The sequence below is a fragment of the Triticum urartu genome, chromosome 5, assembly GCF_003073215.2.
Source record: "Triticum urartu cultivar G1812 chromosome 5, Tu2.1, whole genome shotgun sequence".
In the NCBI taxonomy this organism is placed as follows: domain Eukaryota; kingdom Viridiplantae; phylum Streptophyta; class Magnoliopsida; order Poales; family Poaceae; genus Triticum; species Triticum urartu.
The window spans coordinates 36582038-36608449 of NC_053026.1; the positions used below are offsets into that span (position 1 = coordinate 36582038).

Consider the following 26412-nt stretch of genomic DNA (forward strand, 5'->3'; position numbering starts at 1 on the left):
CTCTGCGTCACCGGCGACGCTTCGACTGCCGGGGGTGTTGAACATGCGTGCATGTACGTAGTTCTGGGTTTTGTATGCCGCACATGTAGTGTCTCTCTCCCCCTGTATGTACCTGTATCTTGGGAGACAAGACACCGGTCGCACCCCTTGTACCTATATATATGTGCCTAGTGCATGATTAATAATTATCGATGCACCAAACCATTCTGTACAGTAAACATTCTTAGGTGGGTTCTCTAAGATGCAACCTGAAGAAAAGAAAAATCTCTCTCTTGGTTCCGAGGCCATCATTAACTTGTGAATCACATATATATCTTGTTCCAAACATAAGTGCTAGTGCTGTATCCAAACTCTGAATTTGGCAACAAAGCACACAAACATGTTCAACTACTAAACTTGACGCCACATATTCGCTCCTATTCCAGTTGGCGAATTCAGCGAGGGAACTAGACTCGACGCCACATATCAAGATGCAAATACTAAACAAGAAGAAACTGCAAATACATGCATATATATCTATGTATTTTCCATGTCCCTGCTCTCTAAATTGATTAGTTGCCCTTGTATCTTAGCAGCTCCCAGAAGTTCAGTTCGGCGTGAAAAGATGGGTTAAGCGTATGCCTTAGCAGGGACGTGTTGCATGTTATATATAGGCACAAGAGATTACAGGGTTTAGATAGTTAGGTTGTTGTAGGATTGATCTCCAAGTCATAATCTATACAAAGGATAGAGATCAACCTAAACATATCCTAACTACCTGGCTACAACACGCACACGCCCACACATGTATACGGTTTATATGTACACCGTATACATCTATAATACATACTTTAACATGCCCCCTCAATCACAACTTTATCAAGTTGAGATTGTTCTTGAATTCTTCCAACTTGCGCCATGACAATGCTTTAGTAAAGCCATCTACAACCTGATCATTAGTAGGAATAAAACGAATGTCCAATAGCTTCTTGGCTACTCTTTCACGAACAAAATGATAGTCTACTTCAATGTGCTTTGTTCCTGCATGGAACACTGGATTTGCTGACAGATAAGTAGCACCAATATTGTAACACCATAATCGTGCAACAGAAGAATGATTTATACCTAGTTCACCAAGCAGACTTTGAACCCGTATCAACTCAGCCGTGGCATTTGCTAGAGCTTTGTATTCAGCCTCAGTGTTGGATCTAGACACAGTGGCTTGTTTTCGTGCGCTCCAAGATATGAGGTTTGGTCCAAAGAAAACAGCAAAACCACCAGTTGACCTTCTATCATCAGGACAACCTGCCCAATCTGCATCTGAAAAGGCACTTACCACATTTGAGCTTGACCTTGTGAATTTTAATCCAGTACTCATAGTACCTCTGAGATATCTCAAAATTCTCTTCACTGCAGTCCAATGCTGAAGAGTAGGGGCATGCAAGAACTGACACACCTTGTTGACAGGAAAACATATGTCAGGCCTTGTAAGTGTCAAGTACTGTAAGACACCTACCACACTTCTATAGTTTGTGGCTGCTTCGGCTCCCAAGGGCTCCCCTTCTTCCTTGTAAAGTTTCTCAGTGGTTGAGAGTGGCATGTCTGAAACTTTACAACTCATCATACCTGACCTTTTTAATATATCAGACACATATTTTTCCTGACTTAAGACTATCCCATCAGTTACCTTTTTTACTTCTATTCCCAAGAAGTAGTGCAAATCGCCAAGGTCTTTAAGTGCAAAGTATCTCTTGAGATCTTCCAACAATGCACTGACCGAATTTTGTGATGAGCTGGCCACAATAATATCATCAACATATACCAACATAAAGATGATTATTTTTCCCTTCTTATAGAAGAAAAGTGATGTATCAGCCTTTGAAGGTCGAAAACCAAGCCTTTCAAGTTTATCACTTAACCTAGAATACCATGCTCTAGGTGCTTGTTTCAGACCATATAATGCCTTGTCAAGTTTGCACACATAATGATATTTGTCTTTTACCTCATACCCAGGTGGTTGTTTCATGTAGACTTCCTCCTCTAGAACGCCATGAAGAAACGCATTCTGCACATCCAATTGATGAAGACTCCAACCATTTGATACTACAACCGAACGAACAAGTCTGATAGTAGCTGCTTTAACAACAGGACTAAACGTGTCCTCATAGTCAATACCGCACCGTTGTTTAAAACCCTTTGCTACTAATCTAGCCTTGTATCTGTCTATTTCTCCACTGGACTTTCTTTTGACTCTGTAAACCCATTTACAATCAATTATGTTTCTGCCTTTTGCTGGAGGAACCAAGTGCCAAGTTTTGTTTCTAGTAAGAGCATTATATTCTTCATCCATAGCATTTTTCCAGTTTTTATCCTCAAAAGCCTCAACCAAGTTTCCTGGCTCACCTGTGACAGCTAGGCCACCAAAACGAGCATTACTGTACCTGACCGTGCCATCCGTCCGAACCTTGGGCTTCAAAACTCCATGATGTGATCTGGTTCTCAGCGGCACAGAATCTGCCGCAGAGGGCCGCTGCACAGAAGATCCGGCGGGATCCAGCGCGGCAGGCGAACCAGCGAGATCTGGCGCAGCAGACGATCTAGCAGCACCTGATCCGAGGCTGATTTCCTTGGAGCCGGAGCCAGTTGCTCGTTGGGCCACTTGGCGAGGCCCACCAGACGACGCGGAGAGGCGCCTCTCCTGGCGCGTGAGTGCGGTTGGCCCACCTGCGCTGCTGGGCCCGCCTTGGCTTGTCGTGGTCTCACCCGCGGGGCCGCGGGGGGACGCGTGGTCGGCCGCTGGTGGCCCGCCTGACCCCGAGGCGGGTGCGCTGCCACTGCCTGGCGCGGCAGGCGAGGGCGGATCCGCACCGGGATCGCCGCTGTCAGCTCCAGGTGCAGCACCTGAATCCTCCTCGTGCTCTACGCTTGTCCTTTGCTGCTGCATAAAATCATAGTGCACAACCGAATTTCCTCCAAAATTTATAGCAGAATTTTCATGAGAATTACCCAAGTGATCATTAGCTATATGTTCGTCCCCATGATCAAGAGGTAGGGAGGAGGAATTTTCAGAGAGGAGAAGGACTTCGGATCTGATAGGTGTACCGACATTAGGGTTTAACTTGGCAAAGGGAAACACCGTTTCATCAAACACAACGTCCCGAGAAATATAAACACGTCCAGCAGTTATGTCTAGACACTTGAAACCTTTCTGAAGGTTACTGTAGCCAAGGAAAACGCATTGCTTGGAGCGGAATTCAAGCTTGCGAGCATTGAAAGGACGAAGGTTAGGCCAACATGCGCACCCAAAAGTACGAAGAGAATGATAGTTTGGTGTTTCATGAAACAATTTTTCTAGTGGAGTTTCAAGATTGATCACCTTACTTGGTGTGCGATTGATCAAGTACGTGGCAGCGAGGAATGCCTCATCCCAAAATTTGAGGGGCATAGACGCGTGAGCTAGTAATGAGAGGCCAACCTCGACAATGTGACGATGCTTCCTTTCAGCGGAGCCGTTTTGCTGATGAGCATGCGGGCAGGAAACATGGTGTGTGATGCCGACTTGGCGAAAAAAGGAATTTAACCTCTCATACTCACCACCCCAGTCGGTTAGCATGGTGATGATTTTGCGATCAAAGAGTCTTTCTACAAGTGCTTGAAATTCATGAAACACTTTAAAGACCTCTGACCTATGCTTAAGAAGAAATATCCACGTAAATTTACTGAAATCATCAATAAAGCTCACATAATAATTCTTTTTATTGATAGAATCACGGGCAGGTCCCCATACATCAAAATAAATAAGCTCTAAAGGAGCATTCGAAAAACTACTAGAATGCGGATAGGGAAGTTGGTGACTTTTGCCTTGTTGGCATGCATCAAACCCCCCTCTTTATTCAACTCATGAACTGAAAAAGGAATTTTGTTCTTGCTAAGAACATGCTGAACGATTTTCAAAGACGAATGACCTAGTCGATCATGCCACCTTGACGGAGAGATCTTGGTGGCACCAAAAGCATGCCTGCCCGGGCCTAAAGAAGCTGATGATAGGAGGTAGAGGCCGGCTCTACACCTGCCGTGGAGGAGGGTGCTCCTCGTTGCCTTGTCCTTAATGAAGAAGAAACGAGGGTGCGTTTCAAGAAACACATTATTGTCTTGAGATAGACGATGAGCAGAAACAAGATTTTTTGTGGCTTTAGGTGAGTAAAGGACATCTTTTAGATGAAGATTATGAGTGGGAGTACGAACATATGCTTGACCAATATGAGTAATTTTCATACCTGCTCCATTGGGCATGTTCACTTGATCATGGCCGTTGTATCTCTCCCTCATGGTGAGCTTGTCGAGCTCTCCGGTGATGTGATCTGTGGCGCCTGTGTCAACGTACCAATTGGTGTCGACGCCGTAGGAGGAGTTGGACACGGCGCTCGCACTCTTCTCCTTGGTGAATGCGATGTCGAAGCGCCTGTAGCACTCTATAGCCGTGTGGTTCGGCTTCTTGCAGATCTGGCAGAACACTTCAGGGAGCTCATCTCGTCCACCGCCTCCTTGGCCACGCCCACCGTGGCCGTTCCCGCGGCCGCCGTTGCCTCCATTGCCACGGCCACCACCGTGGCCACGGCCGCCTCCGTTCCTGCCGCGGCCTTCGCCGCGAGGGAAGCCACCGCGACCGCCACGGGAGGCAGCGTTCGCGGATGAGTGGGACGACGAGTTGCCACCCTCGAACATGGCGAGGCGGATCTCGAAGCTGATGAGTTGCGCATAGAGCTCGTTGGGCTTGATGGGGACGGTCCTGGTGCAGATGGAGGAGACGAATGACATGTAGTCGAAATCCAAGCCATCAAGGATATACGACACCATATCATCGTCCGTGAGCGGCTTGCCATTGGCAGCCATCTCATCACTGAGGGCCTTCATGCGGCCAAGGTACTCAACGATGGTGGAGCTTCCCTTCTTGGTGGTGGAGAGGGACATCCTTGTATTGACGATGGCCGCCTGTGTCTGGGAGATAAAGATCTCCGTGATTGCAGTCCATGCTGCTGACACCGTGGTGCATGTTGCGATCTGAACCATCACAGGGGGTGAGATGGAATTGAAAAGAAAACTCAGAACCTGAGAGTCGCGAGCCCTGTCGATCTCATATGCCGGGTTCGGCACATCGGTGACCTTGCTATCTTTGTCCGACAGCTTGGGCGCCAGTTCCTCCCTCTCTGGATCGAGGTAGGAGACCAGCTGAGCGCCACGGGTTGTGGCCAGAGCCTGCGCACGCCAGATGTTGAAGTTGGAGCGATGGAGTTTCTCAGCGATGGGGATCAGCACAGATGGAGCGGTTGTGGTGGAGCTTGAGGAAGACATGGCGGCGCGAGGGTTTTTGGCGTCGCAGGAGATGTGCTTAGAGGAGAGGCTCTGAATACCATGAAAAGATGGGTTAAGCGTATGCCTTAGCAGGGACGCGTTGCGTGTTATATATAGGCACAAGAGATTACAGGGTTTAGGTAGTTAGGTTGTTGTAGGATTGATCTCCAAGTCATAATCTATACAAAGGATAGAGATCAACCTAAACAAAGGATAGAGATCAACGTTTGGTGGTGGCGTTACCCACCATATAGGAAGTATTAGACCCAGACAAGGTGCACAATTGTCCTGGCGCTCCGAAGTCAAATTCCACATTAATGTATTCACACTTAGAATGTATGTCTTCATTGATTGAAGATATACGTTACTTCGTGTGTTGCACATCTAAGTCATCAATATGCATAAGTGTTAGGATGTGTGCCTGATCACAAGACATTTGAGGATTCCAAGATATTTAGCTCACACCGTAACTTGCAAAATCTCTTCTCATCCAAGGGCTTGGTGAAGATATCTGCCAATTGCTCTTCAGTGTTGACGTGTATGATATTAATATCTTCCTTTGCAACATGATCTCTGAGAAAGTGATGACGAATTTCAATGTGCTTTGTCTTCAAGTGCTGAACTGGGTTGTTGGCGATCTTGATGGTGCTTTCGTTGTCGCAGTAAAGTGGCACTTGCTTCAGACGAATGCCATAGTCCTTGAGAGTTTGCTTCATCCACAGAAGCTGAGCGCAGCAAGATCCAGCAGCAATGTATTCAGATTCAGCAGTGGAGAGGGATACACAGTTCTGCTTCTTTGAAGACCAACATACAAGTGATCGTCCCAGAAAGTGGCATGTGCCTGATGTAGACTTGCGATCAACTTTGTCACCAGCATAATCAGCATCCGAGAATCCAACCAGATCAAACTCTGAGCCCTTTGGATACCATAATCCTAGAGTTGGGGTGTGAGCCAAATATCGAAGAATTCGCTTCACAGCTAAGAGATGCGACTCCTTTGGTGCCGCTTGAAATCGAGCACACATGCAAACACTAAGCATGATATCTGGCCTAGATGCACATAAATAAAGCAAAGAACCAATCATGGAGCGGTATACCTTTTGATCAAACTCTTTACCATTGTCGTCGGGACCCAGATGATGTTTGGCTGGCATTGGTGTTGTGAAGCCTTTGCAGTCTTGCATACCGAACTTCTTCAGGCACTCTTTAAGATATTTCTCTTAAGATATGAAGATGTCGTTGCGTTGTTGCCGTATTTGAAGACCGAGGAAGAACTTCAGCTCCCCCATCATGGACATCTAATATTGCTCTTGCATCATATAGCCAAACTCTTCACTGTACTTCTGATTGGTGCAGCCGAAGATAATGTCATCCACATATATTTGGCATACAAACAGTTCACCATCATATGTCTTCGTGAAGAGAGTGGGATCTAGGGAACCAGGTATGAAGCCTCTGCTCTTCAGGAAGTATTTGAGTGTGTCATACCAGGCCCGAGGGGCTTGTTTGAGGCCATACGGTGCCTTATTGAGCTTGTATACCATGTCAGGATGTTTTGGATCTTCAAACCCTGGTGGTTGTGCAACATACACTTCTTCTTCAATCTTGCCATTGAGAAAGGCACTCTTCACATCCATTTGATACAGAATTATATTGTGATGATTTGCATAGGCCAGCAGTATACGTATGGCTTCAAGTCTAGCCACAGGAGCAAATGTTTCATCGAAGTCAATGCCTTCCACTTGAGTATATCATTGAGCAATGAGGCGAGCTTTGTTTCTGATGATTTGACCATGCTCATCTTGCTTGTTGTGGTATATCCATTTGGTGCCTATTATGTTATGCTTCCGTGTATCAGGACGCTTAACAAATTCCCATACATTGTTCAGTTCAAACTGTTGAACCTCTTCTTGCATTGCTTGAATCCATTCAGGTTCCATAAAGGCTTCTTCGACTTTCTTGGGTTCTGAAATTGAGACGAATGCGAAGTGCCCATAGAAATTTGCTAGTTGAGTTGCCCTTGAACGAGTGAGTGGACCAGGTGCATTGATGGTATCAATTATTCTGTCAATCTGCACTTCATTGGCAACACGAGGATGTATAGGGCGAAGACTTTGCTCTTGCTGATCTGTGTTGTCAATTGGGAGGAATATCTTCAGGCTGAGCATTGTCTTCATGTGGATCAGGTGCTGAGATGATAAGTTCTTCTTCAGGATGAGCTTCAGAAGGTACAATTTCTCCAGTTCCCATAAGCTTGATTGATTCACTAGCTGGAACTTCATCTAGCACATTTGGCAGTTGCTCTCTTTGTGAACCATTGGTTTCATCGAACCGCACATCCACTGTTTCAACCACTTTGTAGTGAAAGAGATTGAAGACTCTGTAGGAGTGTGAATCCTTTCCATATCCAAGCATGAAGCCCTCATGTGCTTTTGGTGCAAACTTTGAGGTGTGGTGTGGGTCCTTGATCCAGCATCTTGCGCCAAATACTCTGAAGTAACTGACATTTGGCTTCTTGCCAGTTAGGAGTTCATAAGATGTCTTGTTCAGAAGCTTGTGAAGATAAACACGATTGATTGTATGGCATGCAGTGTCAATAGCTTCAGTCCAGAATTTTCTTGGAGTCTTGTATTCAGCTAGCATTGTTCTGGCCATCTCAATGAGTGTTCTGTTCTTGCGTTCGACGATGCCATTTTGCTGTGGCGTGTACGGAGCTGAGAATTCATGAGTGATGCCCAATGTATCAAGATATGTGTCAAGGCCAGTGTTCTTGAATTCAGTGCCATTGTCACTTCTGATGTGCTTTATCTTGGCGCCATAATTGTTCATGGCTCGATTGGCGAAGCGTCTGAAGACATCCTGCACTTCAGTCTTGAAAAGGATTATGTGCACCCAAGTATATCTAGAGTAATCATCAACAATGACAAAGCCATAGAGGCAGGCAGTAGTGGAAAAAGTTGAGTAGTGAGTGGGACCAAAGAGATCCATATGAAGCAGTTCGAAGGGTCGAGTAGTGGTCATGATTGTCTTCGAAGGATGTTTTGCCCTTGTCATCTTCCCTGCTTCACAGGCACCGCATAAGTGATCTTTCTTGAACTTGACGCCCTCGATGCCTATGACATGCTTCTTCTTCGCAAGGGTGTGGAGGTTCCTCATCCCAGCATGCCCAAGCCTCCGATGCCAAAGCCAGCATTCTGAAGCTTTTGCAAGAAGACATACTGCAAGCTGTGGCCCTGCTGAGAAATCTACCACATACAAATCATCTTTCCGATACCCTTCAAACACTAGAGACTTGTCAGATTCCATTAGTACCAGGCAACGATATTTTCCAAATATTACGACCATGTTCAAATCGCAAAGCATTGAGACAGACATTAAGTTGAAGCCAAGGGATTCAACAAGCATGACTTTATCCATGTGTTGATCCTTTGAGATTGCAACTCTACCCAGACCCAATACCTTACTTTTACCAGTGTCAGCAAATGTGATGTGGCTCTTGTCGGATGGACGTAAGGTTGAGTCCATAAGAAGGCTTCTTTTGCCAGTCATGTGATTTGTACACCCACTGTCAATAATCCATTCTGAAGACTCTGAAGACGCTGGTGTCGTACCCTACAGTGCAGTTAGGGGGATAGGCTTCACGAAGAGAATTGTGAAGCAAAAACATTTGACGAACCAGTGGGTTATGAAAACTTAGATCCAGATTAGGACTAATAGGGAAAGTAGCATGCGATTCAGGAACGAAGTACATAATGATGCCATTCGGGCATTTTATCTTGCGCCCTACAAGATTTTTAAGGTCCCCAGCAATAGCGTCAGAAGATTTTGGTTTTCTGCTGGAGACCTTTCCCTGCCAAAGAGAGTTAAGCTTTCTTAACCACCCACATCTTCAAGGGTGGCTTAGAAGCAATAAGTCTAAGTGCAGCATCTGAGAATTTTGGCTTTGGAGCCCTAGCAAACAGTCTAGCAGGAGGACAATAGTACTCATAAGAATAGGCAGAATAGTTCTTGGTCATATGAACATGACGGTTTGATGAACCGCTCTCATATTCATATGCCTGAGTATGGTTTCCCTGCAAAACATTTGCGTTAGTGCGACTCAGGTGAGTCCTCTGTCTGTATGAAGCCTTTGGACTGAGGTTTGTCTTCTTCATGTGAGGTGTCATGAAGACATTCACAGGAAGATTTTCCAGACACGTTTTCGGAACCCAGATCTTCTTCATAGGCGATCCATTCCTGCAGTTAGTACCAATGTACCTGGCAAATACTTCACCATTCTGATTCTTAAACAGTTTATAGTTTGCATCAAGGGATTCATCAATGATAATGGGGTTAGCACAAGTGAAGCCAGATAGATTGGATGGATCTGCTGAGGATTCCTTTGCAGCAACCCATGTGGTTTTGGGGTACTGCTCAGGTTTCCAATAAGAGCCATCTGCATTTATTTTCCTTGTGAACCCAACACCCTCTTTCCTAGGGTTTCAGTTCAGAATCTGTTTCTTAAGGACATCACATAATGTCTGATGCCCTTTAAGACTTTTGTACATCCCTGTTTCAAGCAATGTCTTCAACCTAGCATTCTCATCAGCAATAGCAGTGGTATCCTCAGCAGAGGGGTTAGTTACCATTTCAACAGTTGAAGATATTGCAACAGCAGTAGCAGTGGAACATTCAGCAACAGAAGTAGCATTATCACGCTCAATGCATTTAAGGCATGGTGGTTCAAATTCTTCCTGAGCGAAACTGATCTGTTCGGCTCGAAGTGACTCGTTTTCCTTTTGAAGATCTTCATGATCCGCTCTCAACTTCTCAAGTTCTTGCTTCTTTTGAAGATAATCATAGGAAAGCTTTTCATGAGTAGTTGAGAGAGTCTCAAGACGATCTTCAAGTTCCTGATACTTAACGTGAAGATTTTTTATGTCTTCAATTAAGGATTCAGATCGAGTCATTTCAGCACCCAACAGATCATCGCTTCTGTCTAACAGTTTTTGAATATGTTCCATGGCCTTTTGTTGTTCAGTTGCAATTTTAGCAAGTGTTTTGTAGCTGGGTTTTGAATCACAATCAGAGTCATCGTCACTGGATGTTTGATAGTGAGTAGTGCGTTTGTTTACCTTGGCACCGCGGGCCATGAAGCAGTAGGTAGGAGTGGAGTCGTCCTTGTCATTGGCATCGGTGTTGGTGATGAAGTCATTGTCTTCAGTGTTGAAGATGGACTTGGCGACGTATGCTGTAGCCAGACTCGCAATGCCAGAATCAGATTCCTCCTCAGACTCCACCTCTGCCTCCTCAGAAGCAGACTCCTCCTCAGAATCCATTTCCTTGCCAACAAACGCACGTGCCTTGCCAGATGAGCTCTTCTTGTGTGATGAAGACTTTGAGGAAGACTTGGAAGAAGACTTTGAGTATTTCTTCTTCTTCTTGTCGTCAGAATCATATTCCTTGCTCTTCTTCTTCTTTCTATTCTCATTGTCCCACTGTGGACATTCAGAGATGAAGTGTCCAGTTTTCTTGCACTTGTGGCATGTTTTCTTCTTGTAGTCATGAGCAGATGCTTCATCATTCCTTGAGCTTGATCGTGAAGACTTTCTGAAGCCTTTCTTCTTGGTGAATTTCTGGAACTTCTTCACTAGCATTGCAAGTTCCCTTCCAATGTCTTCAGGATCATCAGAACTGCTGTCAGATTCTTCTTCAGATGAGGAAATAGCATTTGCCTTCAAGGCACGAGGTCGCCCATAGTTTGGACCGTAGATATCTCTTTTCTCAGAAAGCTGAAACTCATGTGTGTTGAGCCTCTCAAGTATGTCAGACGGATCGAGTGTCTTGAAATCAGGCCGTTCTTGAATCATTAGGGCTAGGATGTCAAACAAACTATCAAGTGATCTCAGCAACGTCTTGACGATTTCATGTTTGATTATCTCAGTGGCGCCGAGGGCTTGAAGCTCATTGTGATGTCAGTGAGCCGGTCAAAGGTGTGCTGAACATTCTCATTGTCATTTCGCTTGAAGCGGTTGAAGAGGTTGTGAAGAACACTAATTCTCTGATCTCTCTGGGTTGAGATGCCTTCATTGACCTTGGAGAGCCAGTCCCAGACAAGCTTGGATGTCTTCAAGGCACTCACACGGCCGTACTGTCCCTTGGTCAGATGACCACAGATGATATTCTTGGCAGTAGAGTCCAGTTGAGTGAACTTCTTGACATCAGCGGCAGTGACACCTTCTCCAGCCTTGGGAACGCCATTTTCGACGACATACCATAGGTCGACGTCAATGGCTTCAAGATGCATGCGCATCTTATTCTTCCAGTAGGGATATTCAGTTCCATCGAAGACGGGGCACGCAGCGGAGACTTTGATTATCCCCGCAGTTGACATAGCTAAAACTCCAGGTGGTTAAACCGAATCACACAGAACAAGGGAGCACCTTGCTCTGATACCAATTGAAAGTGCGTTATATCGACTAGAGGGGGGTGAATAGGCGATTTTTATAAAAGTCTTCAAAACGTGGAAGTTATGAAGACAAATAGAATAGATAGGCCTATCACTATGCAACGGAAGTTAGATTACACAAGGCAAGCCATGGTCAAGTATTCAATAGAGTGAAAGCAAAGTGACAAAAGGCTTCAGTGTAATAAGGATCAGGTAGGAAGAAGTTATGAAGCCAAACAAATCATACAGTTACGTTGTGAAGACAAAAGATAGAGCAAGCATGCAATGGCTTCACAATGAGTAACAGTAAGTAAGAGGAAGTGAAGATGAAACCAGTGACACGTTGAAGACAATGATTTGTTGGACCAGTTCCAGTTGCTGTGACAACTGTACGTCTGGTTGGAGCGGCTAGGTATTTAAACCAAAGGACACACAGTCCCGGACACCCAGTCCTGAACACGCAGCTCAGGACACCCAGTCCTCACCGTTTTCTCCTTGAGCTAAGGTCACACAGACCTCGCCCAATCACTCTGGTAAGTCTTCAAGGTAGACTCCCAAACCTTCACAGACTTCGTTCACTGGCAATCCACAATTTCTCTTGGATGCTCAGAACGCGACGCCTAACCGTCTGGAGGATGCACAGTCCTCAAGTGTAATAAGTCTTCAGATCACTCAGACAAGAAGACTTAAGTGATGCCCAATTTGCTCTGGCTCTGGGTGGTTAGGGCTTTTCTCCTCGCTAGGAATTTTCTCTCAAAGGCTTCGAGGTGGGTTGCTCTCAAACGACAAAAGCCGTGCACTGAAATCTGAGCAGCCAACACTTTATGGTGGTAGGGGGTGGACTATTTATAGCCACTGGGCAACCCGACCTGATTTGTCCGAAATGACCCTGGGTCACTAAGGAACTGACACGTGTTCCAACGGTCAGATTTTGAACTCACACGGCAACTTTACTTGGGCTGCAAGTAAAGCTGACTTGTCCGACTCTGGACAAGATTTGCTCTCATAGTCTTCGCTCGAAGACATAGGATTTGAATTAGGCATCACTTCAGTCATTCTGACTGGTTCTCTTGGACCCCACTTAACAGTACGGTGGTTCCTATGACTCAACACAAATGAAATAAACTACGAAGGATCTAAGTCTTCGAGTTCCATAGGCTTCACGTGGTGTCTTCTCTTGTCATAGTCTTCAATGTGAATATCTTCATGTACCACCATTGTCTTCAATCTCTTCATACATTTTTAGGGGTCATCTCTGGTAGTAAAACCGAATCAATGAGGGACTTCTACCTGTGTTATCCTGCAATTCTCACAAACACATTAGTCCCTCAACTAGGTTTGTCGTCAATACTCCAAAACCAACTAGGGGTGGCACTAGATGCACTTACAATCTCCCCCTTTTTGGTGATTGATGACAAACTAGTTGAAGTTTTCAACGGGGAATATAATTTGTGAAATTGTAAAGGAATTGTCTTCATAAGCTGCAAGGGCTCCCCCTGAAGATGTGCATATAAGTAATTTGCTTCTTGAATGCAAATGCACATGGCAGGTTGTACTTGTGGAGATCCACTTCAACTTATGATGACAATCCACTATGCATGTAAGAGTATACGAAGATAATGCCATGCAAAATGGAAAATGGACGTCTACAGAATGATCTAAGTGCGGAATTTATCGTCGCACATGCGGAATTTATCTTCGCAAAATAGAGTGACAAACAGGTAGCAGACGACCATCAAGTCTAAGTGTTACAACTCAAAGAAGCAAATGTAGCAAAAACGGGAGTTGTAAGCACGAAGCAAAATGTAGCAAAATATAAAGGCACCCGCCCATAGTGACCCGCTTGAAGACTATAAACATCATATGCTTCTCCCCCTTTTGTCAGTGATGACCAAAAAGGTTTGAAGACATAGAGTTTTCTACGCGTTCCCAGGCGCAGCAGGGTCGGTGGAGGTGTTTGGCGGTGCAGACGAGCTTGGTGCAGATTCGACGCGCGCTGAAGTAGGTGGAGGTGATGTAGCGTCGTCTTCTTCTTCGATAATCTGGGCAGACACCGTGGCAGCAGAGGAAGAGAACTCTGAGTCTTCAAGTGACGGAGTTGCGCGCAGCACAACTCTTCTGGGAGGTGTGGAGTCAAACTTAAATCTCTCTCTGAAGCCATCCTCGTGAAGATCAGCTTCAGAGCACAGCATTGTGAGTCCTTTCCAGGTGCGGCGACAAGTTTCATGTGCTACAAATGCATTCTTGGTGGCAAGATTTCTGATGAGGTTGACATCCACCAAGATGCTTTTCATCTGCCTCTTGAGCCAGTCGTGATACCTATCCTGCTTTTGGTGAAGAGCCACAAGAAGTTCTCGGTCATTGAGGGCACGAGCGTGCTTCTTGGGTCTTTGAGCATTTGTGCTGTCTGTGGCTTCAGAAGGTGCTGGGCGTGGCGCACGTGTAGTGCCAGCCAACGGATACACTCTGGAGATGGCTTCAACACCTTCAACATTCTGAGTGAAGCTCTGGTGTTCTGCATTCTGAAGACTTAATGGTTGCTTGGCAGGCTCAGGATATATAGCTTCAGCAGAGGTGTCCACATCTGGCAAGAAGATCCGATGGTTGCGGGCTGAGGGCTGATATGAAGTCGCAGAGTGAACCTTGATCAGCCTCATAACCCAAGGAGCATAAAACTTCAAGCCAAATAAATCTGAGCCTGATGCTGCAAGTTGGCGTATGAAGAGATCCTGCGTGTTGAAGCATTTTCCATGAAGAATACAGGATATGAGAGTCTTCATTGCACCTTCAATCTTGGCATATGGAGAGTGTCCCTTAATGGGCCAGAGAGTCTGCCTGATGATATGATATATGGTTCTGGGCAGGTACTCGAGGTCTTCGACGAAGAACTCAGTTGGATAGGGTGCATCATGGGGCAATGGCTTCATCATTGAGAGCATCTGACTCATATTTGGTTCAGGCCTCTGGAATATGCTCTCAATTGCTTCAGCATGGAGTTGACAGCCTTCTTTGAAGAATTCGCCAGGAGTGGGCAGGCCGGTAAGCTCAATGATATCAATGCATTAGCTTCATGATGGACATTGCCGGTCATCCACTCCAGGACCCAAGTCTTCGGATCTCTATTGTAGCCTTTGATATGGAGGGTGGCACAGAATTGAAGCAGAACCTCTTCATTCCAGTGCTCTTCATCTATGATAAATGGCAGCAGACCCACTTGTCCGAAGCAATCCAGTGCTTCTTCCAGGCCGGGCAGACCAGCAACAGCTTCAACCTCAAGGCGCTTGTGCGGGAAAATGTGAACTTGGTTGTATAGGATGCATGAGTAATAGCTGCGTTGTGGATAGCTCCAGAACCTATCTGATACAATCCGTTCCCTTGAATAAGGGTTCTTGGAGCTGTTGAAGAACGTGTTATCTGCCCTGAAGCTATTGATGTTGAAGGAGCCAGGAGCTGATGCAGGACCTGGGAACCTTGGCAGTCACGGGATCAGCTTCTGGACCTGAGGCCTGTGCGCAACATGATAGTTGAATTGTGGACCAGCAGCAGACTCAGGCACAGAAGTGTCAGGAGCAGTAGCTTCAGTGTCTTCTGAAGCTGTTGTTGGGGAGGGCTCCACATTGGCTTTGGTGTTGTTTGTGGCAGCCTCAACATTTTCAGCCTCCACACGTGTAGTGAGAGGGACGAACTCAGGCACGTTCTCCTGGAGAACTGCTTCTTGTTGGAGCGGGGGAGTTGGAGCTTGTGGTTCTTCTTCATTCTCTTCGGCTGATGCAGCCGGAATGTCTTCAGCAGGATTTTGAGGCCTTGGTCCCTTGCGAAGCCTGCGGAATGCAGACGACGCCATTGGAGTTGGAGTGGGCTGGGCCTCATTGTCTTCCTCTTGTGGGCGATCTGCCCACGATGCATCTTGTGCAATTGGCGTCAATGGATGACCAATGCTGATCAGTTCGCTTGTCTCAAGCTGAGGAAGGGCTGCATCATCTTGTACATTGTCGTGGTGACCAATGTCTTCAGTAGCGTTGGGGTCGGCTGCTGGAATGTCTTCAGCTTCAGGAGCCTCTGTGGGAGCAGGCTCATGAACTATCAGCTGACGATCTATGTCAGGATAGATGACAGAGAGGGGTTCAACCATTAAGGGCTCTGTGGGAGCAGCCCAAGCTTTCTTGGTCTTGCGCTTCTTCTTGGTGGGGTCAGAAGGAGAGGCCTCAGAGTGTTTCCTCTTCTTCGCTTCAGCTTCAGCTGTCCTTGTCTTCTTGAGCTCTGACGCAGTGGACTGGCTCTTTGGCTTCGAGCCAGTCGTAGCAGTGGGGAAGACAATCGGAGCAGCTTCTTGTCTTGGTGCCTCTGGTTCAGTGGTGGCAGTCTTCTTCTTTTTCTTAGCGGCCATCCTGGGGTCGATGCCTGGACGCCCAAGTGCCTTGCGCTTCTCGGCCTCATTGTAGGCCTGCACACATCTGTCTGCCAGTGTCTTCATCCGCTCATGCGAACCTTGAGCTTCTGTACGCTTTTTCAGAAAGTTCTCCTTTAGCTCGTGCAGCATGATCTTGAAGTTCTTCACTTCTTGCACGTTGAGCTTGGCCATGTGCTTCTTGAACTGAGCCTTTTCAAAATCAATTTTCTGCTTCAGTTCAACAATGCGCTGAGCAATTGCAAGTTCTAAAGCAATAGCGCCTTGGAAAGCGACGCTGAGGCCAATGGGCAGCTGAAGATCTTCGAAGCTGATGTTCGATGAGGCAAACCATTCATCGATGAAGTTGTGGATGATGGCGACATCAAACAGAGGCAGATTGTTGAAGATTTCAGCCTCTTCCTTGCTCTTGATGAGCTGCTCAAGAGCGTCATCTCCAAGATCTTCATCGCTTGACAGATCAATGGTTTCGCTGCGCAGAATGGCAGCAGCTGTGAGCTCTTTGCCTGTGTGTGGCTGAGGCTTCTTGGCTTCCTGGGGCTTGGAGACTCGTGATAAGTCTTCAGACTGCACACTGGCTTCAGGAGGTGCAGTTGCCAATGGCTTCGCTCTGGAGATTTTGGGTGAAGTGGCTGGCTTTGAAGCTTTTGGTTTCTTCATCTGCTTTGGCTTTGGCGCAGCAGGCGCGTCATCAGACTCAGTGTCTGCTAGAGGGTCATTCACGGCAGTCCCTTGGACTAGGATGCAGGTGATGAGGCCTGCAAGATTGGCATACGGACCGATGATATTGGGTTCGGCGTCGCGTGTGCCATCCGCCCTTGGCGCAGATGGACCGGAGTTGAAGTCTAACCCCAGCTTCTTCTTGTTTTGCTTCGCAGAGTTCTGAGCAAACTGAAAGTTGCGCTTGAATATATTGTCATCGCGACACCAGAGGAGTGATGACGGATGTGCTTCAGCTGGCTGCGGTCCTCGGACCATGCATGGATAGAAGCCTTGAGCAATGGCTTCGTCTCTGGACCTGGGTATGAGATTTTTATATAGTACGTCTCCCCACGGTCTCTTGATGGCGCACTTCTCCGCATACTCCTGAGTGACGAAGCGGTAGTGGAACCATTGCTCTGCCCAATATATTCGAATCCATTGGATTCGTGTCTTGCGCTGACCATAGTTTTCTTCAGGATTAGTTTTGTACATCTCTGCCAATTCATCGGGCAGATATTTGGACGTTCCACCACGTCGCTGTCTGCCTCCCTTCCTTGCTGCTGTTTCTGAAGCCATGAATCTTAACTTGGAAGGCTTCAAGATGTTCAAAGGCTTCAAAGGCTTCCTTTTGCTTGACCAACAAGAACTCGCTTCAGGAGAGTTGATGTGATGCTGTAAGTACTCTGCCAATGAATGCAGACTATGAGAACCAAAGAATTCTCCCACGGACATGTACCTGTGACAGCATTAAGGTGCGAGGGAAGGGGAAGAGGTCATATGCATTCTCAGAAGATTTTGAAGATAAATCAGTTTAGAAGACATTGACCTCATCGTGCGAAGACATTCACTCATAGAAAAGAAGTTGGTTCCAGATTTGTACGAACCCACAGATCAGTACAAGTGAGGAATCTAACTACTTCATGAAGCACAAGTGAATATACTAGGCAGGTTATGAGATGCAGACTGAGAGAGATCTAACTTGTGAGAACTGAAACTTCTTATGGCAGAAAGTGACTGAACTATAGGATCAAAAGAGGCTGTAAAAAGAGGTTTTATTTACCACACTTGGAACTGCTGGACGAAGTGGGAGATGAGGCCGAGCAGTTCGATCCTCCGTGCCCTAACTTGGCGACGGAAGACACCTACGGCGACGGCGGAGAGGACGATGTCCGCGGTCGGCGTGAAAACGGCGTCGGAGAGGTTGCGGCAGTGAAGCGCTTCGTCGCCGGCGTCGTCGAGAGCTAGCGGTGGCGCTAGGGTTCGTGCGAGGGTGGAGGAAGAGATAATGACAACGGTGAATTGTGTATTTATAGGTATAGAGGCAGCACTGTGCTATTACACAGGTGCCCCTGGCGTTTTGCATCTTAACAGCACGTGTCCACCATGCGGAATATCGGGGGCAGTTCCACATCCCACGCATGCCTGGATTGTCGGGTGGTCGTTCCTACTTCTCCGGATTTCTTGTGGATGAATGAGCATTGAAAACGATTTTAAAGTTTGTCTCTGTGTCTTCTACTGACAAGGACGCAGAGAAGACATTCGACAGTTTCAATAGAATGCATATGACTTGGAGAGATAGAATTTGAGATTGAGAGCATAGAGAGGTTAGGGTCCGATCACATTCACTTAGTTCAAAAGATTCAAACAAGAAAACATAGCTATAAGTGAATGCTGTAGAGGACAGAACACTAGTATATATATAATCAACATAGTGAAGATAATCATGAAGACATGTTGAGATTGAAGCCAAACCAAATGTGAAGACATTTCAAGGTAACGCCATGAGTGAAACACTTCAAAATTGAACGTTTGGTGGTGGCGTTACCCACCGTATAGGAAGTATTAGACCCAGACACGGTGCACAATTGTCGTGGCGCTCCGAAGTCAAATTCCACATTAATGTATTCACACTTAGAATGTATGTCTTCATTGATTGAAGATATACGTTACTTCATGTGTTGCACATCTAAGTCATCAATATGCATAAGTGTTAGGATGTCTGCCTGATCACAGGACATTTGAGGATTTCAAGATATTTAGCTCACACCGTAACTTGCAAAATCTCTTCTCATCCAAGGGCTTGGTGAAGATATCTGCCAATTGCTCTTCAGTGTTGACGTGTATGATATTAATATCTTCCTTTGCAACATGATCTCTGAGAAAGTGATGACGAATTTCAATGTGCTTTGTCTTCGAGTGCTGAACTGGGTTGTTGGCGATCTTGATGGCGCTTCCGTTGTCGCAGTAAAGTGGCACTTGCTTCAGACGAATGCCATAGTCCTTGAGAGTTTGCTTCATCCACAGAAGCTGAGCGCAGCAAGATCCAGCAGCAATGTATTCAGATTCAGCAGTGGAGAGGGATACACAGTTCTGCTTCTTTGCAGACCAACATACAAGTGATCGTCCCAGAAAGTGGCATGTGCCTGATGTAGACTTGCGATCAACTTTGTCACCAGCATAATCAGCATCCGAGAATCCAACCAGATCAAACTCTGAGCCCTTTGGATAGCATAATCCTAGAGTTGGGGTGTGAGCCAAATATCGAAGAATTCGCTTCACAGCTAAGTGATGCGACTCCTTTGGTGCCGCTTGAAATCGAGCACACATGCAAACACTAAGCATAATATCTGGCCTAGATGCACATAAATAGAGCAAAGAACCAATCATGGAGCGGTATACCTTTTGATCGAACTCTTTACCATTGTCGTCGGGACCCAGATGATGTTTGGCTGGCATTGGTGTTGTGAAGCCTTTGCAGTCTTGCATACCGAACTTCTTCAGGCACTCTTTAAGATATTTCTCTTAAGATATGAAGATGCCATTGCGTTGTTGCCGTATTTGAAGACCGAGGAAGAACTTCAGCTCCCCCATCATGGACATCTGATATTGCTCTTGCATCATATAGCCAAACTCTTCACTGTACTTCTGATTGGTGCAGCCGAAGATAATGTCATCCACATATATTTGGCATACAAACAGTTCACCATCATATGTCTTCGTGAAGAGAGTGGGATCTAGGGAACCAGGTATGAAGCCTCTGCTCTTCAGGAAGTATTTGAGTGTGTCATACCAGGCCCGAGGGGCTTGTTTGAGGCCATACGGTGCCTTATTGAGCTTGTATACCATGTCAGGATGTTTTGGATCTTCAAACCCTGGTGGTTGTGCAACATACACTTCTTCTTCAATCTTGCCATTGAGAAAGGCACTCTTCACATCCATTTGATACAGAATTATATTGTGATGATTTGCATAGGCCAGCAGTATACGTATGGCTTCAAGTCTAGCCACAGGAGCAAATGTTTCATCGAAGTCAATGCCTTCCACTTGAGTATATCATTGAGCAATGAGGCGAGCTTTGTTTCTGATGATTTGACCATGCTCATCTTGCTTGTTGTGGTATATCCATTTGGTGCCTATTATGTTATGCTTCCGTGTATCAGGATGCTTAACAAATTCCCATACATTGTTCAGTTCAAACTGTTGAACCTCTTCTTGCATTGCTTGAATCCATTCAGGTTCCATAAAGGCTTCTTCGACTTTCTTGGGTTCTAATATTGAGACGAATGCGAAGTGCCCGCAGAAATTTGCCAGTTGAGTTGCCCTTGAACGAGTGAGTGGACCAGGTGCATTGATGCTATCAATTATTCTGTCAATCTGCACTTCATTGGCAACACGAGGATGTATAGGGCGAAGACTTTTCTCTTGCTTATCTGTGTTGTCATTGGGAGGAATATCTTCAGGCTGAGCATTGTCTTCATGTGGATCAGGTGCTGAGATGATAAGTTCTTCTTCAGGATGAGCTTCAGAAGGTACAATTTCTCCAGTTCCCATAAGCTTGATTGATTCACTAGCTGGAACTTCATCTAGCACATTTGGCAGTTGCTCTCTTTGTGAACCATTGGTTTCATCGAACCGCACATCCACTGTTTCAACCACTTTGTAGTGAAAGAGATTGAAGACTCTGTAGGAGTGCGAATCCTTTCCATATCCAAGCATGAAGCCCTCATGTGCTTTTGGTGCAAACTTTGAGGTGTGGTGTGGGTCCTTGATCCAGCATCTTGCGCCAAATACTCTGAAGTAACTGACATTTGGCTTCTTGCCAGTTAGGAGTTCATAAGATGTCTTGTTCATAAGCTTGTGAAGATAAACGCGGTTGATTGTATGGCATGCAGTGTCAATAGCTTCAGTCCAGAATTTTCTTGGAGTCTTGTATTCATCTAGCATTGTTCTGGCCATCTCCAATGAGTGTTCTGTTCTTGCGTTCGACGATGCCATTCTTGCTGTGGCGTGTACGGAGCTGAGAATTCATGAGTGATGCCCAATGTATCAAGATATGTGTCAAGGCCAGTGTTCTTGAATTCAGTGCCATTGTCACTTCTGATGTGCTTTATCTTGGCGCCATAATTGTTCATGGCTCGATTGGCGAAGCGTCTGAAGACATCCTGCACTTCAGTCTTGTAAAGGATTATGTGCACCCAAGTATATCTAGAGTAATCATCAACAATGACAAAGCCATAGAGGCAAGCAGTAGTGAAAAAGTTGAGTAGTGAGTGGGACCAAAAGATCCATGTGAAGCAGTTCGAAGGGTCGAGTGGTCATGATTGTCTTCGAAGGATGTTTTGCCCTTGTCATCTTCCCTGCTTCACAGGCACCGCATAAGTGATCTTTCTTGAACTTGACGCCCTCGATGCCTATGACATGCTTCTTCTTCGCAAGGGTGTGGAGGTTCCTCATGCCAGCATGCCCAAGCCTCCGATGCCAAAGCCAGCATTCTGAAGCTTTTGCAAGAAGACATACTGCAAGCTGTGGCCCTGCTGAGAAATCTACCACATACAAATCATCTTTCCGATACCCTTCAAACACTAGAGACTTGTCAGATTCCATTAGTACCAGGCAACGATATTTTCCAAATATTACGACCATGTTCAAATCGCAAAGCATTGAGACAGACATTAAGTTGAAGCCAAGGGATTCAACAAGCATGACTTTATCCATGTGTTGATCCTTTGAGATTGCAACTCTACCTAGACCCAATACCTTACTTTTACCAGTGTCAGCAAATGTGATGTGGCTCTTGTCGGATGGACGTAAGGTTGAGTCCATAAGAAGGCTTCTTTTGCCAGTCATGTGATTTGTACACCCACTGTCAATAATCCATTCTGAAGACTTTGAAACGCTGGTGTCGTACCCTACAGTGCAGTTAGGGGGATAGGCTTCACGAAGAGAATTGTGAAGCAAAAACATTTGACGAACCAGTGGGTTATGAAAACTTAGATCCAGATTAGGACTAATAGGGAGAGTAGCATGCGATTCAGGAACGAAGTACATAATGATGCCATTCGGGCATTTTATCTTGCGCCCTACAAGATTTTTAAGGTCCCCAGCAATAGCGTCAGAAGATTTTGTTTTTCTGCTGGAGACCTTTCCCTGCAAAAGAGAGTTAAGCTTTCTTAACCACCCACATCTTCAAGGGTGGCTTAGAAGCAATAAGTCTAAGTGCAGCATCTGAGAATTTTGGCTTTGAGCCCTAGCAAACAGTCTTGCAGGTGGACAATAGTACTCATAAGAATAAGCAGAATAAGTTTCTTGGTCATATGAACATGACGGTTTGATGAACCGCTCTCATATTCATATGCCTGAGTATGGTTTCCCTGCAAAACATTTGCGTTAGTGCGACTCAGGTGAGTCCTCTGTCTGTATGAAGCCTTTGGACTGAGGTTTGTCTTCTTCATGTGAGGTGTCATGAAGACATTCACAGGAAGATTTCCCAGACACTTTTCGGAACCCAGATCTTCTTCATAGGCGGTCCATTCCTGCAGTTAGTACCAATGTACCTGGCAAATACTTCACCATTCTGATTCTTAAACAGTTATAGTTTGCATCAAAGGATTCATCAATGATAATGGGGTTAGCACAAGTGAAGCCAGATAGATTGGATGGATCTGCTGAAGGATTCCTTTGCAGCAACCCATGGGTTTTGGGGTACTGCTCAGGTTTCCAGTAAGAGCCATCTGCATTTATTTTCCTTGAACCCAACACCCTCTTTCCTAGGGTTTCGGTTCAGAATCTGCTTCTTAAGGACATCACATAATGTCTTGATGCCCTTTCAGACTTTTGTACATCCCTGTTTCAAGCAATGTCTTCAACCTAGCATTCTCATCAGCAATAGCAGTGGTATCCTCAGCAGAGGGGTTAGTTACCATCAACAGTTGAAGATATTGCAACAGTAGTAGCAGTGGAACATTCAGCAACAGAAGTAGCATTATCACGCTCAATGCATTTAAGACATGGTGGTTCAAATCCTTCCTGAGCGGGAACTGATCTGTTCGGCTCGAAGTGACTCGTTTTCCTTTTGAAGATCTTCATGATCCGCTCTCAACTTCTCAAGATCTTGCTTCTTTTGAAGATAATCATAGGAAAGCTTTTCATGAGTAGTTGAGAGAGTCTCAAGACGATCTTCAAGTTCCTGATACTTAACGTGAAGATTTTTTATGTCTTCAATTAAGGATTCAGATCGAGTCATTTCAGCACCCAACAGATCATCGCTTCTGTCTAACAGTTTTTGAATATGTTCCATGGCCTTTTGTTGTTCAGTTGCAATTTTAGCAAGTGTTTTGTAGCTGGGTTTTGAATCACAATCAGAGTCATCGTCACTGGATGTTTGATAGTGAGTAGTGCGTGTTGTTTACCTTGGCACCGCGTGCCATGAAGCAGTAGGTAGGAGTGGAGTCGTCCTTGTCATTTGCATCGGTGTGGTGATGAAGTCATTGTCTTCAGTGTTGAAGATGGACTTGGCGACGTATGCTGTAGCCAGACTCGCAATGCCAGAATCAGACTCCTCCTCAGACTCCACCTCTGCCTCCTCAGAAGCGGACTCCTCCTCTGAATCCATTTCCTTGCCAACAAACGCACGTGCCTTGCCAGATGAGCTCTTCTTGTGTGATGAAGACTTTGAGGAAGACTTGGAAGAAGACTTTGAGTATTTCTTCTTCTTCTTGTCGTCAGAATCATATTCCTTGCTCTTCTTCTTCCTTCTGTTCTCATTGTCCCACTGTGGACACTCAGAGATGAAGTGTCCAGTTTTCTTGCACTTTGGCATGTTTTCTTCTTGTAGTCATGAGCAGAAGCTTCATCATTCCTTGAGCTTGATCGTGAAGACTTTCTGAAGCCTTTCTTCTTGGTGAATTTTGGAACTTCTTCACTATCATTGCAAGTTCCCTTCCAATGTCTTCAGGATCATCAGAACTGCTGTCAGATTCTTCTTCAGATGAGGAAACAGCTTTTGCCTTCAAGGCACGAGTTCGCCCATAGTTTGGACCGTAGATATCTCTTTTCTCAGAAAGCTGAAACTCATGTGTGTTGAGCCTCTCAAGTATGTCAGACGGATCGAGTGTCTTGAAATCAGGACGTTCTTGAATCATCAGGGCTAGGATGTCAAATGAACTATCAAGTGATCTCAGCAGCGTCTTGACGATTTCATGTTTGGTGATCTCAGTGGCGCCGAGGGCTTGAAGCTCATTTGTGATGTCAGTGAGCCGGTCAAATGTGTGCTGGACATTCTCATTGTCATTTCGCTTGAAGCGGTTGAAGAGGTTGCGAAGAACACTGATTCTCTGATCTCTCTGGGTTGAGATGCCTTCATTGACCTTGGAGAGCCAGTCCCAGACCAGCTTGGATGTCTTCAAGGCACTCACACGGCCATACTGTCCTTTTCAGATGACCACAGATGATATTTCTTGGCAGTAGAGTCCAGTTGAGTGAACTTCTTGACATCAGCAGCAGTGACACCTTCTCCAGCCTTGGGAACGCCGTTCTCGACGACATACCATAGGTCGACGTCAATGGCTTCAAGATGCATGCGCATCTTATTCTTCCAGTAGGGATATTCAGTTCCATCGAAGACGGGGCACGCAGCGGAGACTTTGATTATCCCTGCAGTCGACATAGCTAAAACTCCAGGTGGTTAAACCGAATCACACAGAACAAGGGAGCACCTTGCTCTGATACCAATTGAAAGTGCGTTATATCGACTAGAGGGGGGGTGAATAGGCGATTTTTATGAAAGTCTTCAAAACGTGGAAGTTATGAAGACAAACAGAATATATAGGCCTATCACTATGCAGCGGAAGTTAGATTACACTAGGCAAGCCATGGTCAAGTATTCAATAGAGTGAAAGCAAGTGACAAACAGCTTCAGTGTAATAAGGATCAGGTAGGAAGAAGTTATGAAGCCAAACAAATCATACAGTTACGTTGTGAAGACAAAAGATAGAGCAAGCATGCAATGGCTTCACAATGAATAACAGTAAGTAAAGGAAGTGAAGATGAAACCAGTGACACGTTGAAGACAATGATTTGTTGGACCAGTTCCAGTTGCTGTGACAAACTGTACGTCTGGTTGGAGCGGCTAGGTATTTAAACCAAAGGACACACAGTCCCGGACACCCAGTCCTGAACACGCAGCTCAGGACACCCAGTCCTCACCGTTTTCTCCTTGAGCTAAGGTCACACAGACCTCGCCCAATCACTCTGGTAAGTCTTCAAGGTAGACTCCCAAACCTTCACAGACTTCGTTCACTGGCAATCCACAATTTCTCTTGGATGCTCAGAACGCGACGCCTAACCGTCTGGAGGATGCACAGTCCTCAAGTGTAATAAGTCTTCAGATCACTCAGACAAGAAGACTTAAGTGATGCCCAATTTACTCTGGCTCTGGGTGGTTAGGGCTTTTCTCCTCGCTAGGAATTTTCTCTCAAAGGCTTCGAGGTGGGTTGCTCTCAAACGACAAAAGCCGTGCACTGAAATCTGAGCAGCCAACACTTTATGGTGGTAGGGGGTGGACTATTTATAGCCACTGGGCAACCCGACCTGATTTGTCCGAAATGACCCTGGGTCACTAAGGAACTGACACGTGTTCCAACGGTCAGATTTTGAACTCACACGGCAACTTTACTTGGGCTGCAAGTAAAGCTGACTTGTCCGACTCTGGACAAGATTTGCTCTCATAGTCTTCGCTCGAAGACATAGGATTTGAATTAGGCATCACTTCAGTCATTCTGACTGGTTCTCTTGGACCCCACTTAACAGTACGGTGGTTCCTATGACTCAACACAAATGAAATAAACTACGAAGGATCTAAGTCTTCGAGTTCCATAGGCTTCACGTGGTGTCTTCTCTTGTCATAGTCTTCAATGTGAATATCTTCATGTACCACCATTGTCTTCAATGTCTTCATACATTTTTAAGGGTCATCTCTGGTAGTAAAACCGAATCAATGAGGGACTTCTACCTGTGTTATCCTGCAATTCTCACAAACACATTAGTCCCTCAACTAGGTTTGTCGTCAATACTCCAAAACCAACTAGGGGTGGCACTAGATGCACTTACAGACGAGTACGACTCCATCAACCCCGTTCACTTGAACGCTTCCGCGTAGCGATCTACAAGGGTATGTAGATGCACTCTCCTTCCCTCGTTGGTAGACTTCTCCATAGATTGATCTTGGTGATGCGTAGAAAATTTTGAATTTCTGCTACGTTCCCCA

The 26412-nt window shown here is 45.7% G+C and overlaps 1 pseudogene; it reads right to left on the bottom strand.

Annotated features, from left to right (window-relative positions):
* Positions 1-4715: 4715 nt before the first annotated feature.
* Positions 4716-4854, bottom strand: LOC125511814 (annotated as a pseudogene).
* Between the last annotated feature and the right edge of the window lie 21558 nt (positions 4855-26412).